At 34.7% G+C, this 12,474-nt stretch overlaps 1 protein-coding gene across 6 annotated transcripts in view; it reads right to left on the bottom strand.

Annotated features, from left to right (window-relative positions):
- SEMA3A (semaphorin 3A) overlaps window positions 1-12,474 on the bottom strand; it is a 453,014-nt gene that overhangs the window by 245,817 nt on the left and 194,723 nt on the right. The window contains exon 2 of one of the 6 annotated variants that reach the window (XM_021063479.1): window positions 7,459-7,569. The exons of 4 other annotated variants lie outside the window; for them this stretch is intronic. The gene's annotated coding sequence lies outside the window, so the exon portion shown is untranslated. Of the gene's footprint in view, window positions 1-7,458; window positions 9,651-12,474 lie in introns of those variants that run through there. One more of the 6 variants, XM_021063480.1, reaches the window with a different exon arrangement.

Genomic DNA, 12,474 nt, shown 5'->3' with positions numbered 1-12,474 from the left:
AAAACATTTAATAAAGTTTAACATACATTCATGATAAAAACTCTCACCAAAATGGAACATATACCAACATAATAAAAGCCATTGCAAACCCAGAAGTATCATACAAAGTATGAATAAAAAGCTGAGAGCTTTCTCGCTAAATTCAGGAACAAGAAAAGGATACCCATTCTCACCACTTTTATTCAACATAGTATTGAAAGTCTTAGCCACAGCTATTAGACAAGAAAAGGGGTAGGGGGAAGCTATCCCAATTGAAAGGAAAAAGGTGAAACTGTCACTATTTGCAGATGACATGATATTTTATATAAGAACCCTTTTCCACACAAAACCATTGGAACTAACAGATGAACACAGAAAGGTAGCAGGATACAAGCTTAATATACAGAAGTTTGTTGCTATTCTAACAGTGAAATATCAGGAGCAGGAAGTAAAAAAAATCCTGTTTAAAACCATGTCAAAAAAAAAAAAAAATACCCAGGAATAAACCTAACCAAGGAGATGAAAGACCAATATACTAAAAATTTTATTGAAGATGACTTAAAGAACTGGAAAGCTATCCCATGCTCTTGAATTCAAATAATTAATGCTGTTAAAATTTTCATACTAACCAAAGCCATGTACATATTTAGTGTGTTTCCTATCAAAAATACCAATGGCATTTTCCACAGAACTAGAACAAAAAATACTAAAATTTATATAAAACCACAAAAGATGAAAAATTTCCAATGCAATCCTGAGGAAAAACAACAAAGCTGGAGGCGGAGGCATAACGCTCTGAGACTTTAGATGATACTACAAAGCTACAGTAATCAACACAGCATGATTTTGCATAAAAACATATATGGAAATAAATGGGACAGAATAGAGAACCCAGAAATCCACACAACTACATACAATTAATCTACCACAATTGGAGCAAGAATATACAATGGAGAAAGACTGTCTCTTCAGCCAGTGATGTTGGGAAAGATGAACCGTTACATGTAAATCAATGAAATTAGAACACTCCCTCACACCATATATAATAATACACTGAAAATGGTTTAAGGACATAGATATAAGATATGACACTATAAAATCACTACAAGAAAACAAAGTGAAAATATTCTGATGTAAATAGTAACTATAGTAAATAGATATGAGATATTTACTTAAAAGTTTAACTCATTAGAAATTATTTTTCAATTATGAAATATTAGACATCATATCTAAAAATTTTGAGCAAAAATTTTTGCAAACAAACTGACTTTTTTCCCCACAGGCAATTGTACCCAGTAGACACTTTGTAAGTAATCCATTTTCTGGGGATATGTGGCATCTTAACACTCAAACATCAAAGAGAAATGAAAGGCACAAGAAATACTTTTAAAAATATGAAAACTGTTGATGAAATAATTATTCACATAATAAGCTTTGAGAATCTTATAACATAAATTCATTTTTAAAGCATCTGTTTATCAGATGAAAAATGTAATACCAATTATATTTTATAGGTGGCAATTTCTTTTTATAGTCTACATATTAGATCATAAAAGGAAAACAACTGTGGTTAGAATTTTTTTTTTACATATTTTGAGGAATTGAATGAGATCTGAGGCACTAAAGCCTAGGAGTTTGAATTAAGGACAAAACCGCATTACTGACTTTAATCATCTTCAGGGGCCAACTTCGGAGTAAGTCACTTCCACAAAGGACAGAGTTTCATACACAATCACTGCTCTACCATTATGAGTCTAAGTAAAGACTACTATGATTTTTTTAAAAAAGATGGAGGTTATAAAAAATTATCACTTCCAAATAAATATTGTTTTGATATAATACAGTAGAATAGGTTTTTTGTATAATTTTACAGTCAGAACCCACATTTTCTTCCAGTATAATTAATCTGAATGAGTGCTTTAATCAAAACAAGTATGCATTAACTATAATTTAAAAATATATAGATTCCCAAGTGCTTTAAACCACCATTTTTTCACCTAAATAATAGCTAAAATAAAGAGAAATACTTATTGTAAATGTTATCAGAAAAACACTAAAGCAAGTCTATATTTTATATATATATATATATATATATATATATGATTCAAATGCAGAGGAAGAGACAGAATTATAAGAGAATTAAAAAATACAGAAGTGAACATAAAACTTACTATAAATGAGTTTTAAAAGAGGATGCCACCTCCTTTAAATAATGGCCACCAAAAGATATCGGGTCCTAATCTCTGGAACCTGAATATGTTACCTAAAGTGCTAAGTTTTAGCAGATGTGATTATGCTAAAACCCTTGAGATGAAATTTCCTGAGCTATCCCAGGTGGGCACTAAATGCCAACACAATTGTCTTTTTAAGAGAGAAGAGGAAGGAGATGGAAGAAAGGGCCATGAGCCAAAGAAGATAGTTTTAGAAATTGGAAAGGAAGGAATGAATTCTATCCTGGAGCCTATAGAAGGAACATGGCCCTGCTGACCTTCATTTCAGCCCAGTGATGCAGATGTTAGACTTATGGCCTCCGGAACTGTGAGAGAATAAATTTTTGTTAACTTAAGACACCCAGTTTTTAGGGGTTTATTACCGCAATTCTAGGAAACTAATACAAAGACTTTCCAAGTACAAGGCAATGGAAAAGTGCTAACAAACAAAAAGCACTTGACTACATAAAATTTAAAATTTTAAATGTATCTATGCAAAAAATAAAATAAAATATAAAATGTTACAATTGAGGAGTTCCCGTCATGGCTAAGCGGAAACAAATCTGACTGGTATCCATGAGGATGCACGTTAAATCCCTGGCCTCACCAGTGGGTTAAGGATCCGGCATTGCCATGAGCTGTGGCGTAGTTCGCAGACATGGCTCGGATCTGGTGTTGCTGTGTCTGTGGCATTGGCCAGCAGCTACAGCTTTGAATCGACCCCTAGCCTGGAACCTCCATATGCTGAGGGGAGCAGCCCTAAAAAGACAAAAAAAAAGAGTTACAATTAAAATTCCCATTGCGGCTCATGGGGATAAGAACCCGACAAAGTGTCTGTGAGGATGTGTTTGATCACTGGCCTTGCTCAGTGGGTTAAGAATTCAGTATTGCCGAAAGATGCAGTGTAGGTCACAGATGTGGTTTGCATCTGGTGTTGCTGTGGCTATGGCAGAGGTCTGCAGCTGCAGGTCCAATTTGACTCCTAGTTCGGGAGTTTCCACATGCCACAGGTGCAGCAGTAAAAAGAAAAAGATAATTGGAGCTCCCGTTGTGGCTCAGCAGTAGCAAAACCTGACTAATATCCATGAAGATATGTGTTTGATCCCTGGCCTCGCTCAGTGGGTTATGGATCCGGCGTTGCCGTGAGCTGGGGTATAGGATGCAGACATGGCTCAGATCTTGGAATTGATGTGGCTGTGGAGTAGGCTGGCAGCTGCAGCTCGATTCCACCCCTAGCCTGGGAACTTCCATATGCCGTGGGTGCGGCCCTAAAAAAAAAAAAAAAATACCATTGTTTGATTACAAATATAGGTCAATAGTGTATATATATATATATATATATATATATATATATATATATATATACTATTTGTTATTTTATATATACACACATATATATAAAATAATGAATAACAAATTATCAACACCCTACATCATAGGAAGGCTATCTGTAAAATAAGAAATTTGAGGGACCATATTATAAAATACACACATATATTTACTGTTCAACTTGAGAAGCAATCAAATAAATGTGAGCTAATATTTTTTGCTCCTAAACTGACAAAAATCTAAAACCCTATTTATTTTTCTCAGTTTAGAGGAGGGTGTGAAAAATTAAACACTAGCATACTCTTCTTATAGAGGAAAATATACCATCCTAGAAAACAGCTCGATATGTGTGTAAGAACCATAAGTGTGTATTGTATTTGACCCTATAATTTAGCTAGTAAAAGTTAGTCTTAACAAAGTCATCAGAATGATTTATTTATAGAAACACAGAAAATGATTGGAAAAAAACACATTTAATTACCAGAAAACAGATTTATATTGCTACAAAATGATATAATGCAGTATGATGAAATGATTATATATCATATATTTTAATTATAATTAATGACATCAGAAATGCTTTTAGTGGCAAAATTTGGTGAAATATGAAAGCTGAAGAAAAAACTTAAATATCAAACTATACAGTATATGAAAAAAATTTGTGGAAAATAAAACAAACCAACAGAATTTATGACAATATAGAAGCTGAGAGAACACTGTAAACCAACTATAATGGAAAAAACAAAAATCATTAAAACAATTAAAAAATAAAAGATAAACCTCAAAAGACTTATTCTCAAATTTTAAAGTAATTAATTCTGAATGTAGCTATATAAAGGAATTACTTTTCCTATTTTTAATCTCTAGTGGTTCCACACTGAGGTCTTTTGGGCTTTAAAAATTTTAAATGTAAGTATTTTAATGTGACAGAAAAAAAGTTATATAGCATTCACGCAGATATCTGCCTTCAATGTTCAACTAACATTAATGTACTGATATATTTGTTCCTGATCTCTCCATTACATTTTAGATTTTAGAAAAATGGAAAAAGTAATAATGAAAAAGTAGCAAACCTCCCTCTCCTCCAGTTTTTAGAGTTAACAGACATCCCAAAGTTGCTGTGTGTTAACTTTTGAAAAAATATTAATCCAATTTTCTAAGAAAATAAATTTCAGCAACAAAAACTTGTGGTTAAAAAGAGTATCAGTAAAGTGTGATAATAATTTCCAACCTACTACAAAACCTTTTGGCCAGTAAACAGAGGAAGAAAAGAAGAGAAATATCCACAAGATAGTGAATAAGTAGGTGTTCTGTCTCCAAAAATTTCTGAGTAAACTCAGCGAGTCACCACACTTATGACCTTGCAACTGCCACGACCAAAACTACTCCCACCAAGTAGCTGTCCAGAGGACAGTGCTACTGCTCAGACAGTAGGAACCTCAGAAGAGCTTAAAAAATACAAATGTTGACTGACTCAATGTTTAGAAGGTAAAATATGTGTTGAGTTTAAATTATATTTCCAAGATCCTTGAGGCATGATTTATTTTCTGGATTACATCAGCACAAATTGACTAACAAGGGTCTTTTACAGTTGAAAAAAATGATTCATTTAACTACTTTCTGCTTTGTGTTAGGCAGAATAAAGCAGTCATTCCCTTGTCACCATCTACTAACTAACTAACTAAACTAAGTAACCATGTGTACCACCTGTCTTTATCACTTCAAAACAGAAATTGGAATTTGTGGTCTCTTTTGCTAATGACAGACATAATTAACACTTCATAAATACAATTAATCTTAGTTTTCTCATGCATATTTTCTCCCATCAATCCTCTGCTTTCTCTTCAAATATTGTCTAGCTTGTCCTTTAAAAAGGCTGTTATTATAGGGAAATTAATAAAAGAAAATTAAAAAGTACTTCAAGTTATAAACCACACCATTCTGACAAATTAAGAATTACAAATACTTTCTGTATCACTCAAGCGTATGTTTGGCATGCTCCAGTAAGCAAACACTTTGCAACAACAAAAGGGAACCATGAGCAGTGTAGTGTAACCTTTAGCTGTAAGGTTGTGACAAGTGGTCAAGAAAATGTTTTACTGTAAACCGAATACTTGTCTTTCTAAAGAGTCAATAGATATACATTTAGGTTCCTCTAGAATTTGTCTGTACTTATTCTGTCCAAAGATAAAAACTGTATTAATTTGCCCAGTTATCTCTAAGAGTTAATGTATTTTTTCAGACACATGTTTCAATAAACAGCACATCAATGACTGTCTATAGAGCTAAAAGGTTTTCTTCAGGCATAAATCTAAAAGATTCCACTCTTTGATGTTGTCTTCTTTTTTTTTAATTGCACAGTGTGTGTTGGGAGGGTCTCCAACTGGAACACACAACAAAAACTTTCTTTAAGACCTTTAATAGCCCAATGTTCCCACTATACGGGACTGTAGGTCTTCAAGGTACAAATAAAGAACTGCTCCTCAGAGTATCTGGTCCTTCTCTGGTGGCATGATCTGGGTCAGAGCAAGGCCACATTTGGCTAGACATCTGTGATTCAAGCTCTAACCTCATGTGGAACAGGAAACCTGGACATGTCTATATTTGGCACACCAGGGCAATATTTTATGCAGCCCAGTTTCTTCCGTTCCCTGCTTCAGAGGAATAGAGTGCTCTGCTCTACCTTGTTGGATGCCAGGCCTCTGGTTCCTCAAGGGAGTCATGTTTTCAGCCCTCCCCTTTGCCAATCCTTCAGCTCAGGCACCTGAAGATTGCCCAGGCTCTACAGCATCTCTGAAAGGACCACCCTTCCTCTTTTATTAACCCCTGTACTAAAACTCTTTTAGAATAAACTAAGGAAGGGGTGTATTTGTTCTTAATTTCAATTAAGACAAAGCTGGAAAAGGAATTTATTAAGAAGAGGCTTTGTGTTGATCATAGTCCAATTTTTTTTAACCTTTTTTTTTTTTTTTTTGCCAACATATGCAGATACAATCAACACATTCAGGTCTCCTATTCCCCAAGGTGGTGGGCTAAGCCATTTTTTCAGACATACAGATTTAGTCAATAGAATGTCGACTATTGTTTATAGAGCTATAAAGTTATTCTTTAAGAATACCACCAAAACATCTTTTAGTAGAGATGAACATAATACTCCATAAGACTTAAAGAGACATGATTCCAGCTCTGATGTACTGTAATGTATGGAATTAGTGATGAATTAGAGTCTGGCTCCAACTCTTACTAAATGTGGCCTTAGGCAAGTCACAAAATATGAATTTTTTCATTGTTGTTTTGTTTTCATTTGGTAATTGTCTTTCTATGTTATAAAGCTATTTTAGAAGTTGAGTGGTAATAAATATACAAATGATTTTTATAAAATAAAGTAAGTTATGCTTGCATAATGCTTTCAGGGAGGAAAAACAGTGGCATTCAGGTCTTTTGACTCTGTGACTGTCTTTCCTCCTAACTGACCATACTCAAACAAACATAAATATTATTATCCCACTTAAAGAAGCTTGATTTTTTTTCTAATCGAAAATTATAGACTTCAAAAAGTCCTTATACATCCTCTTACAAAGAGAGAAATCTTATAATCAGTTACTGGCTAGATATATACAGACTATTCTGGTATGATTTTTTTTTAGTGAAAAAATAGTGTGCAGAAGCATATAATTAAGCATAAAAGGCAATTTCCTATGTATCTTTTTTTTATTTAAAAACATACAAAAATTTACATTTTTATACTTTTTTTTAGGTCTCTGGGTTAAAAACGAAACTCATAAAGTAACACTATTTAACTATTTAATTGCTTCCATTTTGTTTGGGAAACTTAACCTCAATTTAACCTTTGTGGCTACCGTGCAAGTTAAAAATCAAATGACTGTGATGATCTCAGTCCCAGAATAATAAACTATTTGGGTGCTTTAAGCCTCTTTACCTTTAACAGGGGGAACTGAGCAGTCTTCAACTTGTTTGTGTTCGTTGATTGATAATGAGCAGTTTCTCTGTCTACATCTGTGTGGGACTATGTGAGGTCTGCTTTAGCCTGCTGGGAGTTGAGAGGAGAGAGAAGCAATCACAGTGGGTTTAAAAAATCGTTCTAAAGATGACATTTTGGAGGCAAATATTTTGGCCATGTGCCAGCATGTATTTTTTTTTTTCTAACTATAAAGTAAGATTGGCACTTAACATTTTTATTTTAATATGTTTTCACAATTTAATGTAAGTTGACAATTCACTATATCAAGTAATGGAAACATTCTTCAAATGGCTACTTTTACCAAGAGATTATCTAAAAAATATGATGAAAGGAGCATTCCAAAGTTGTAATTTATTTTATTCTGATTTCACCACTTGCTACAAAACCTATTAGAAATCAACTCTCATTAATTTTGGAATATTCTTACTTTTGTTTTTTGTTCAGTTTGGCAAAAATGCCCATATCCAGCATTTGGATAATCTCTTAAAGAGTTAAATATTTCTTATTAAATGGAGATGAAAAAGTAGTGATGAAATTCATAAACCTTACCCTTCCTATAAGGGCTTTTCTCACCATAAGAATTTCACAGTAAAAATAGATTTAAATATAACCCGCGACTTTTAAACCATTTATGTAAAAAGAGAAATGTTTGTCAAAACTCAGCAATGGCATAGTTTAATAGCACTATTAGATTCTTTATTCTGTGCAACTGGCTATCTTTAAATTCTATCATTGTTATAGTGCTTTGGGTTTTCACTGGAGAAAATGAAAAGTAGCATTTGCTGGTCTAAGGTGCTAAGCTTTGGTAAATGATCAGAAGAGCAGCTGGGTAGGAATTTCTGACTGAGAAACAGTAGGTTAGAAGCCAGGAGGACTGATTTACATGACTGGTAGCCAAGAGTCTGCTTCCAAGTGGACAGGAGGACTTGAAGCCAGTACACATGGTCAGAAGAACTGACTCCAGGATAAGCGGTGTATTCTCATTTATCCTTAAGTGAAACATCTATGCTTAAGTGAAGACAGAGAGACTATTTTTGATCCAGAAGGCTGACTCAAGTAAACTATATTTCTTTACAGCTTGAAAGGCTACCCATGGAGCAGAGGTCCCCCAGAAACCATGCTACATGTTTAGTGACTGACCCGGTACTCTTTTTGCAAAACTTATTATTATATGACTCATCCAGCCTCACCACATACTGGGATTTTCCTGAGCAACAAAAGCAGTTTCATCCTCAGGATTTCCTGGGTCACTGAATCTACAGCATTCTTGCAAGAATTAGGAGCTCTTCTCTGACTAACCTAGAACAACAAGAGAACCCAGACTTTTTTTCCCAGTCTAAGTAGCTGCTCTACTTAGATAAGAGGGTTAATACAACTAAGAATGAGATTCAAGGTTCACAAAACAAAATATGCCAGTTACAGAGAACATATCATATACTTATTGCTGATCCTGAGATTGGAGAAATTTATTTTTAGGGTCCTGAGAAATTCAGTATCATATGTTTCACAATTAATAAAAGCACACAAACAATATGCTTTTTAAAAATACTATTCTATAATTCAAGAAAAGTTATTAGGGGTCAAAATGGCAGTCACATGTTTGAATATACAGATCAATCACAAAAAGGGACTCATCTTGAGTGTGTGCTAGAGTGGATGGAAAGAAAGTGCTCCGAAAAACTCTCTTCCCTGAGTGCCACTGTTCTCTGCAGATGTTTTGGTAAGTACCAAGCAAGAATAAGATCAGTATTAGATCACTTGGCAATGATTCTGTGGTGCTGCTAAAATGTAGTATTACAAAATTTAAAGCTATGTAGGATAGGGCTGATAATCATTTATGAAAGATGGAAGATGGAAAAGCCCTTCATACTCGAACAGAAGAATACTGACCTCCATAGAAAGGGAAAACCACAGGATAACACAGGAGGAATGAGATTTTTTTGCCAGATGTGATACAGAGCCTGCTGCAGTATATACAACAAAATGGGCTACACATATAAGATCTGATGTTGAAAATGAAGTTTCCTTCATAAATTATGAACCTGTCAGAAATATTACTGCTTAATAACTCTTGAAGAATATTTATCATTCATGAAAACCAAAATTTCCCATATGTACGTTAGAAAAACAAGTTTTCTCCTATAGGAAAATTCAGGGTGACATACAGAGTAAACATTTACTGAGCACCCACTGTAAGAGGTATGGAGACACAAGCGTAGCAAGACCCATTTAACCTTAACCCTCACAGAGTTTCTAATTTAGTGGAAAATCCAAAAGCCAAAATCTATAATAATGGTTGCAAAGCATCTATTAGATTTAGTGAAACAGTTATCACTTATTTTCATCTTTAATGACATCAATTTTGTAGAAATAAAAAGTGTGCAAAATAGATTCAGATATACAATATATTTGTTTTTTAATGTATGCATATTACACATTATAGTCAGATATAGATGTACAATATATTATTACAATGCATGTAATATGTTCATGTACACATCTACATAAATGTAGATATTTATTTGTGAAAGGAAGAAGAGAAAAAGGGGAGAAGCAGCTAGAGAAGGGTGTGGGAAAAGGGAACTTTTAGATGGAAGACATCTTCTACAATCATGATAAGAGTTATCTAGGATAGAAGTAAGAGTTAAAGTTATGGGAGGGAAGAAATATAAGGCAGAGTGAGAGTTTCCAGAAGGAAATACAGAATGAGGTTCAGAACACAAGTTGAATAGGAGGAAGAAAACATCTTCTGCTATACTGAGAGGGAATAAGAAAACTCTGAGTGGCGTTCCCATTGTGGCTCAGTGGGTTATGAACCTGGCTAGTATCTATGAGGATGTGAATTTGACCCCTGGCCTTGTTCAGTGGGTTAAGAACCTGGCATTGCTGTGACCTGTGGTGTATGTTGAAGATGCAGCTCAGATCCCAAGTTGCGATGGCTGTGGTGTAACCTGCAGCTGCAGCTCTGATTCAATCCCTAGCCTGAGAACTTCCATATGTTGCAAGTGCAGCCCTAAAAATCACAAAAAAAAAAGAAAAAAAGAAAAAGAAAACTATGAGAGATGAGATAGCTACGTTTATCCATCAGGTATCAAAAAGCTGGGATAGTACTCATTTGATGGTTATTATTTTCTCCATTGCAGCTTGTGGCTAAGTTATCTCTGAGAGGGTGGGAGGGAAGTAGGGAAAAGCTGTTAAGTACAAAAGATAAATGCATTTTGAAATTATGCTGTGGAAAACTGTGGAGAGTGTTGATGAGGAAAACAATCACTTGGTAGCATCAGGGCCTGGTTGGTGCTTGTCATCATGAATGTGTACCATTGCTAAATTTCACTGTTTGGTCATTTTTCTCTAGAAGTTTGGGTAAAAGCATGAAGATGACAGGTGGTTCAAATGATCCAAGACTGATTTGTCAGAAAAATGCAAAGTTCAAGTGGCCTGGAGAAGGGAGGTATTATCCTGATAGTTAATTATAAACTAAACAAGGAAGATTGTAAAGAAATGAAAAAATGATAACAATTGAAAAAATAGAAATATCAGACTATTGGATGTATGGATGAGATGAAGACTTGAACTGCTTTTCTGGGAATAGCTGAAAGACTCTGCCAAAGGGAGGAGGCTGTGATAGATGTAGTTGTCTTGATTTTTTATTCCAAACCTATTGTAGTGATGACAAGGTGCAGATGAGACTATCAGATTTAATCACTGAGACTGAGTCAGGTGAAGATGAGACCAAGGAAATGAAAAGGCATGTTGTCAGCTGAGCAAAACCGAAGACACTGAATTTGCATAAGAAAGCAATAATATCTGGATGGGGAAGTAATCACTTGAGCCAGAGTGCTAGAGTTTTCAGCATGTAAAAAGGGACAATTTGAAGGTCAATGAAGCTAGGTAGGAAGAAAAAAGAAGGAAGAAAGAGCTGAGTGTATGATCTAAAATTAGAAGGGCTTTTACCTAAGAGTTGAAGTACAATGGTTTAGGGAGTTCCCTGAGATTTGGAATCAGAAGATGATGAACTTTAAAGCTCCAACACAAATTTTAAATAATATGCAATTCATGAAAATTCTTGCTTCTTGATATCTCTTCTTCAATCATTTTTTTTTTTTGTCTTTTACTTTAGGGCTGCACCCACAGCATATGGAGGTTCCCAGGCTAGGGGCTGAATCGGAGCTGTAGCTGCTGACCTACTGCATAGCTCACCGCAATGGTGGATCCTTAACCCCCTGAGTGCAGCCAGGGATTGAACTTGTGTCCTCATGGATGCTAGTCAGATTCATTTCTGCTGAGCCACTCCAGACACTCCTTCAATCATTTTTAAATACTTTTTTTAGTGTGATGATTGTAAGGTGCACACATTTTAAGTGTCAAGTGTCAAATCTTTACATACCAAATAAGAGCCACCCAGGCAAGAGATCACCAGTACCACAGAAGCTTGTCTTCTGCTCCCTCCCAGTAATAATCCACCCTGCTAGACAAGTAAGTACTAATCAGGCTTTTATTATCATGGTATAGTTTTATCTGTTTTGCATGCCATTATGAGCATTTCAGTCATGTCTGTTGGCCTACGCATATTACCAAAACATTTATAAGATTTCCATGAAGCATCATTTCTAATAGCCTTCTTCAAATTTTAATGAAGTAAAATTTGGCAAGTACTTCATCTGTGAAGCATGTGTGTTTGTGTGTTTTGTTTGTGAGTTTTATTTTTGACTGCTGGAGGTAAAGTCCAAGTGAAAAGTGGACATAATTAAGGTGAAGTTCCAAAGCTTCAACTTGAAAGCTGTGAAGAGTCTGGGAATGTTAAGAAACTGACCTGACCAGGCCTTGTCTCAAAGGGGGAAAATAATCTAAGAAACAGAAATAACAATGAATATTCTTGAACATTTATTGTAACAAAGACATTCTTTTAGTAGCTGCCTATTTATTACCTCATCACAAACATTGTGTATGATTGCTATCCTTTATGCTCCTGTT

This window comes from Sus scrofa, chromosome 9 (assembly GCF_000003025.6).
Source record: "Sus scrofa isolate TJ Tabasco breed Duroc chromosome 9, Sscrofa11.1, whole genome shotgun sequence".
NCBI classification, from domain to species: Eukaryota; Metazoa; Chordata; class Mammalia; order Artiodactyla; family Suidae; genus Sus; species Sus scrofa.
Note: the sequence above shows the minus strand (reverse complement) of the source record. Positions and strands in the feature narration are given on the sequence as shown.